The sequence below is a fragment of the Phyllobates terribilis genome, unplaced genomic scaffold (assembly GCF_046119375.1).
Source record: "Phyllobates terribilis strain yellow unplaced genomic scaffold, ASM4611937v1 Scaffold_13__5_contigs__length_258822181, whole genome shotgun sequence".
Lineage (NCBI taxonomy): Eukaryota > Metazoa > Chordata > Amphibia > Anura > Dendrobatidae > Phyllobates > Phyllobates terribilis.
The window spans coordinates 194,333,356-194,341,301 of NW_027362773.1; positions in this window are offsets into that span (position 1 = coordinate 194,333,356).

Below are 7,946 nucleotides of genomic sequence, written 5' to 3' on the forward strand. Positions count from 1 at the left end.
CACACTATCCTCAGTGCCAGCTGATGGGATGCTGTGCGCTCACACTACCCTCAGTGCCCGCTGATGGGATGCTGTGCGCTCACACTACCCTCAGTGCCTGCTGATGGGTTGCTGTGCTCATAGTACCCTCAGTGCCTGCTGATGGGGGGCTGCTATGCTCACACTACCCTCAGTGCCCGCTGATGGGATGCTGTGCTCAGACTACCCTCAGTGGCTGCTGATTGACAGCTGCGCTCACGCTACCCTCAGTGCCTGCTGATGGGCTGCTGTGCTCACACTACCCTCAGTGTCTGCTGAAGGGCTGCTGTACTCACACTACCCTCAGTGCCCGCTGATGGGCTGCTGTGCTCACACTACCCTCAGTGCCTGCTGATGGGCTGCTGTGCTTACACTACCCTCAGGGCCTGCTGATGGGCTGCTGTGCTCACACTACCCTCAGTGCATTCTGATGGTCTGCTGTGCTCACATTACCCTCAGTGCATTCTGATGGTCTGCTGTGCTCACATTACCCTCAGTGCCTGCTGATGGGCTGCTGTGCGCTCACTACCCTCAGTGCCTGCTGATGGGCTGCTGTGCGCTCACTACCATCAGTACCTGCTGATGATATGCTGTGCTCACACTACCCTCAGTACCTTCTGATGGGCTGCTGTACTCACACTACCCTCAGTACCTTCTGATGGGCTGCTGTGCTCACACTACCCTCAGTACCCGCAGATGGTAGTGTGAGCATAGCAGCCCCTCAGTGCCTGCTGATGGGCTCACACTACCCTCAGTGCCTGCTGATGGGGTGCTGTGCTCACACTACCCTCAGTGCCTGCTGCTGTGCTCACACTACCCTCAGTGCCTGCTGCTATGCTCACACTACCCTCAGTAACTGCTGATGATATGCTGTGCTCACACTACTCTCAGTGCCTGCTGATGGGCTGCTGTGCTCACACTACCCTCAGTGCCTGCTGCTGTGCTCACACTACCCTCAGTGCCTGCTGCTATGCTCACACTACCCTCAGTGCCTGCTGATGGGCTGCTGTGCTCACACTACTCTCAGTGCCCGCTGCTGTGCTCACACTACCCTCAGTACCTGCTGATGGGCTACTGCGCTCATACTACCCTCAGTACCTTCTGATGGGCTGCTGAGCTCACACTAACCTCAGTGTCCGCTGATGGGCTGCTGTGCTCATACTACCCTCAGTGCCCGCTGATGGGCTGCTGTGCTCACACTACCCTCAGTGCCTGCTGCTGTGCTCACACTACTCTCAGTGCCCGCTGCTGTGCTCACACTACCCTCAGTGCCTGCTGATGGGCTACTGCGCTCATACTACCCTCAGTACCTTCTGATGGGCTGCTGTGCTCACACTACCCTCAGTACCCGCAGATGGTAGTGTGAGCATAGCAGCCCCTCAGTGCCTGCTGATGGGCTCACACTACTCTCAGTGCCTGCTGATGGGCTGCTGTGCTCACACTACCCTCAGTGCCTGCTGCTGTGCTCACACTACTCTCAGTGCCTGCTGCTATGCTCACACTACCCTCAGTAACTGCTGATGATATGCTGTGCTCACACTACTCTCAGTGCCTGCTGATGGGCTGCTGTGCTCACACTACCCTCAGTGCCTGCTGCTGTGCTCACACTACCCTCAGTGCCTGCTGCTATGCTCACACTACCCTCAGTGCCTGCTGATGGGCTGCTGTGCTCATACTACCCTCAGTACCTTCTGATGGGCTGCTGAGCTCACACTACCCTCAGTGTCCGCTGATGGGCTGCTGTGCTCATACTACCCTCAGTGCCCGCTGATGGGCTGCTGTGCTCACACTACCCTCAGTGCCTGCTGCTGTGTTCACACTACCCTCAGTACCTGCTGATGATCTGCTGCGCTCACACTACCCTCATTGCCTGCTGATGGGCTGCTGTGCTCACACTACCCTCAGTGCCTGCTGCTGTCCTCACACTACCCTCAGTACCTGCTGATCTGCTGCGCTCACACTATCCTCAGTGCCCGCTGATGGGATGCTGTGCGCTCACACTACCCTCAGTGCCCGCTGATGGGATGCTGTGCGTTCACACTACCCTCAGTGCCTGCTGATGGGTTGCTGTGCTCATAGTACCCTCAGTGCCTGCTGATGGGGGGCTGCTATGCTCACACTACCCTCAGTGCCCGCTGATGGGATGCTGTGCTCAGACTACCCTCAGTGCCTGCTGATTGGCAGCTGCGCTCACACTACCCTCAGTGCCTGCTGATGGGCTGCTGTGCTCACACTACCCTCAGTGTTTGCTGATGGGCTGCTGTGCTCACACTACCCTCAGTGCCTGCTGATGGGCTGCTGTGCTCACACTACCCTCAGTGCCTGCTGATGGGCTGCTGTGCTCACATTGCCCTCAGTACATTCTGATGGTCTGCTGTGCTCACATTACCCTCAGTGCCTGCTGATGGGCTGCTGTGCGCTCACTACCCTCAGTGCCTGCTGATGGGCTGCTGTGCTCACACTACCCTCAGTGCCCTCTGCTGTGGTCACACTACCCTCAGTGCCTGCTGAAGGGCTGCTGTGCTCACACTACCATCAGTGCCCTCTGCTGTGCTCACACTACCCTCAGTGCCTGCTGATTGGCTGCTGTGCTCACACTACCCTCAGTGCCCTCTGCTGTGCTCACACTACCCTCAGTGCCTGCTGATGACCTGCTGTGCTCACACTACCCTCAGTGCCTGCTGATGGGCTGCTGCGCTCATACTACCCTCAGTACCTTCTGATGGGCTGCTGAGCTCACACTACCCTCAGTGTCCGCTGATGGGCTGCTGCGCTCATACTACCCTCAATGCCCACTGATGGGCTGCTGTGCTCACACTACCCTCAGTGCCTGCTGCTGTGCTCACACTACCCTCAGTACCTGCTGATGATCTGCTGCGCTCACACTACCCTCATTGCCTGCTGATGGCCTGCTGCGCTCACACTACCCTCATTGCCTGCTGATGGGCTGCTGTGCTCACACTACCCTCAGTGTCTGCTGCTGTCCTCACACTACCCTCAGTACCTGCTGATCTGCTGCGCTCACACTATCCTCAGTGCGAGCTGATGGGATGCTGTGCGTTCACACTACCCTCAGTGCCTGCTGATGGGCTGCTGTGCTCATAGTACCCTCAGTGCCTGCTGATGGGGGACTGCTATGCTCACACTACCCTCAGTGCCCGCTGATGGGATTCTGTGCTCAGACTACCCTTAGCGCCTGCTGATGGACTGCTGTGCTCAGACTACCCTCAGTGCCTGCTGATGGGCTGCTGTGCTCACACTACCCTCAGTGCCTGCTGATGGGCTGCTGTGCTCACACTACCCTCAGTGTCTGCTGATGGGCTGCTGTGCTCACACTACCCTCAGTGCCTGCTGATGGGCTGCTGTGCTCACACTACCCTCAGTGCCTGCTGATGGGCTGCTGTGCTCACACTACCCTCAGTGCCTGCTGATGGGCTGCTGTGCTCACACTACCATCAGTGCCTGCTGATTGGCTACTGTGCTCACACTACCCTCAGTGCCTGCTGATGGGCTGCTGTGCTCACACTACCCTCAGTGTCTGCTGATGGGCTGCTGTGCTCACACTACCCTCAGTGCCTGCTGATGGGCTGCTGTGCTCACACTACCCTCAGTGCCCGCTGATGGGCTGCTGTGCTCACACTACCCTCAGTGCCCGCTGATGGGCTGCTGTGCTCACACTACCCTCAGTGCCTGCTGATGGGCTGCTGTGCTCACACTACCCTCAGGGCCTGCTTATGGGCTGCTGTGCTCACATTACCCTCAGTGCATTCTGATGGTCTGCTGTGCTCACATTACCCTCAGTGCATTCTGATGGTCTGCTGTGCTCACATTACCCTCAGTGCCTGCTGATGGGCTGCTGTGCGCTCACTACCCTCAGTGCCTGCTGATGGGCTGCTGTGCTCACACTACCCTCAGTACCTGCTGATGATATGCTGTGCTCACACTACCCTCAGTACCTTCTGATGGGCTGCTGTGCTCACACTACCCTCAGTGCCTGTTGCTGTGCTCACACTACCCTCAGTACCCGCAGATGGTAGTGTGAGCATAGCAGCCCCTCAGTGCCTGCTGATGGACTCACACTACCCTCAGTGCCTGCTGATGGGCTGCTGTGCTCACACTATCCTCAGTGCCTGCTGCTGTGCTCACACTACCCTCAGTGCCTGCTGCTATGCTCACACTACCCTCAGTAACTGCTGATGATATGCTGTGCTCACACTACTCTCAGTGCCTGCTGATGGGCTGCTGTGCTCACACTACCCTCAGTGCCTGCTGCTGTGCTCACACTACCCTCAGTGCCTGCTGCTATGCTCACACTACCCTCAGTGCCTGCTGATGGGCTGCTGTGCTCACACTACTATCAGTGCCCGCTGCTGTGCTCACACTACCCTCAGTGCCTGCTGATGGGCTACTGCGCTCATACTACCCTCAGTACCTTCTGATGGGCTGCTGAGCTCACACTACCCTCAGTGTCCGCTGATGGGCTGCTGTGCTCATACTACCCTCAGTACCCGCTGATGGGCTGCTGTGCTCACACTACCCTCAGTGCCTGCTGCTGTGTTCACACTATCCTCAGTACCTGCTGATGATCTGCTGCGCTCACACTACCCTCATTGCCTGCTGATGGGCTGCCGTGCTCACACTACCCTCAGTGCCTGCTGCTGTCCTCACACTACCCTCAGTACCTGCTGATCTGCTGCGCTCACACTATCCTCAGTGCCCGCTAATGGGATGCTGTGCGCTCACACTACCCTCAGTGGCCGCTGATGGGCTGCTGTGCTCACACTACCCTCAGTGTTTGCTGATGGGCTGCTGTGCTCACACTACCCTCAGTGCCTGCTGATGGGCTGCTGTGCTCACACTACCCTCAGTGCCTGCTGATGGGCTGCTGTGCTCACATTGCCCTCAGTACATTCTGATGGTCTGCTGTGCTCACATTACCCTCAGTGCCTGCTGATGGGCTGCTGTGCGCTCACTACCCTCAGTGCCTGCTGATGGGCTGCTGTGCTCACACTACCCTCAGTGCCCTCTGCTGTGCTCACACTACCCTCAGTGCCTGCTGACGGGCTGCTCTGCTCACACTACCATCAGTGCCCTCTGCTGTGCTCACACTACCCTCAGTGCCTGCTGATTGGCTGCTGTGCTCACACTACCCTCAGTGCCCTCTGCTGTGCTCACACTACCCTCAGTGCCTGCTGATGACCTGCTGTGCTCACACTACCCTCAGCGCCTGCTGATGGGCTGCTGCGCTCATACTACCCTCAGTACCTTCTGATGGGCTGCTGAGCTCACACTACCCTCAGTGTCCGCTGATGGGCTGCTGCGCTCATACTACCCTCAATGCCCACTGATGGGCTGCTGTGCTCACACTACCCTCAGTGCCTGCTGCTGTGCTCACACTACCCTCAGTACCTGCTGATGATCTGCTGCGCTCACACTACCCTCATTGCCTGCTGATGGGCTGCTGCGCTCACACTATCCTCAGTGCGAGCTGATGGGATGCTGTGCGTTCACACTACCCTCAGTGCCTGCTGATGGGCTGCTGTGCTCATAGTACCCTCAGTGCCTGCTGATGGGGGGCTGCTATGCTCACACTACCCTCAGTGCCCGCTGATGGGATTCTGTGCTCAGACTACCCTTAGCGCCTGCTGATGGACTGCTGTGCTCAGACTACGCTCAGTGCCTGCTGATTGGCTGCTCTGCTCACCCTACCCTCAGTGCCTGCTGATGGGCTGCTGTGCTCACACTACCCTCAGTGCCTGCTGATGGGCTGCTGTGCTCACACTACCCTCAGTGCCTGCTGATGGGCTGCTGTGCTCACACTACCCTCAGTGCCTGCTGATGGGCTGCTGTGCTCACACTACCCTCAGTGCCTGCTGATGGGCTGCTGTGCTCACATTACCCTCAGTGCCTGCTGATTGGCTGCTGTGCTCACACTACCCTCAGTGCCTGCTGATGGGCTGCTGTGCTCACACTACACTCAGTGCCTGCTGATGGGCTGCAGTGCTCACATTACCCTCAGTGCATTCTGATGGTCTGCTGTGCTCACATTACCCTCAGTGCATTCTGATGGTCTGCTGTGCTCACATTACCCTCAGTGCCTGCTGATGGGCTGCTGTGCGCTCACTACCCTCAGTGCCTGCTGATGGGCTGCTGTGCTCACACTACCCTCAGTGCCCTCTGCTGTGCTCACACTACCCTCAGTACCTTCTGATGGGCTGCTGTGCTCACACTACCCTCAGTGCCTGTTGCTGTGCTCACACTACCCTCAGTACCCGCTGATGGTAGTGTGAGCATAGCAGCCCCTCAGTGCCTGCTGATGGGCTCACACTACCCTCAGTGCCTGCTGATGGGCTGCTGTGCTCACACTACCTTCAGTGCCTGCTGCTGTGCTCACACTACCCTCAGTGCCTGCTGCTATGCTCACACTACTCTCAGTACCTGCTGATGATATGCTGTACTCACACTACTCTCAGTGCCTACTGATGGGCTGCTGTGCTCACACTACCCTCAGTGCCTGCTGCTGTGCTCACACTACCCTCAGTGCCTGCTGTTATGCTCACACTACCCTCAGTGCCTGCTGATGGGCTGCTGTGCTCACACTACTCTCAGTGCCCGCTGCTGTGCTCACACTACCCTCAGTGCCCGCTGATGGGCTGCTGTGCTCACACTACCCTCAGTGCCTGCTGCTGTGTTCACACTACCCTCAGTACCTGCTGATGATCTGCTGCGCTCACACTACCCTCAGTGCCTGCTGCTGTGCTCACACTACCCTCAGTACCTGCTGATGATCTGCTGCGCTCACACTACCCTCATTGCCTGCTGATGGGCTGCTGCGCTCACACTATCCTCAGTGCGAGCTGATGGGATGCTGTGCGTTCACACTACCCTCAGTGCCTGCTGATGGGCTGCTGTGCTCATAGTACCCTCAGTGCCTGCTGATGGGGGGCTGCTATGCTCACACTACCCTCAGTGCCCGCTGATGGGATTCTGTGCTCAGACTACCCTTAGCGCCTGCTGATGGACTGCTGTGCTCAGACTACGCTCAGTGCCTGCTGATTGGCTGCTCTGCTCACCCTACCCTCAGTGCCTGCTGATGGGCTGCTGTGCTCACACTACCCTCAGTGCCTGCTGATGGGCTGCTGTGCTCACACTACCCTCAGTGCCTGTTAATGGGCTGCTGTGCTCACACTACCCTCAGTGCCTGCTGATGGGCTGCTGTGCTCACACTACCCTCAGTGCCTGCTGATGGGCTGCTGTGCTCACATTACCCTCAGTGCCTGCTGATGAGCTGCTGTGCTCACACTACCCTCAGTGTCTGCTGAAGGGCTGCTGTGCTCACACTACCCTCAGTGCCCGCTGATGGGCTGCTGTGCTCACACTACCCTCAGTGCCTGCTGATGGGCTGCTGTGCTCACACTACCCTCAGGGCCTGCTGATGGGCTGCTGTGCTCACACTACCCTCAGGGCCTGCTGATGGGCTGCTGTGCTCACATTACCCTCAGTGCCTGCTGATGGGCTGCTGTGCGCTCACTACCCTCAGTGCCTGCTGATGGGGTGCTGTGCTCACACTACCCTCAGTACCTGCTGATGATATGCTGTGCTCACACTACCCTCAGTACCTTCTGATGGGCTGCTGTGCTCACACTACCCTCAGTACCTTCTGATGGGCTGCTGTGCTCACACTACCCTCAGTGCCTGTTGCTGTGCTCACACTACCCTCAGTACCCGCAGATGGTAGTGTGAGCATAGCAGCCCCTCAGTGCCTGCTGATGGGCTCACACTACCCTCAGTGCCTGCTGATGGGCTGCTGTGCTCACACTACCCTCAGTGCCTGCTGCTGTGCTCACACTAACCTCAGTGCCTGCTGCTATGCTCACACTACCCTCAGTAACTGCTGATGATATGCTGTGCTCACACTACTCTCAGTG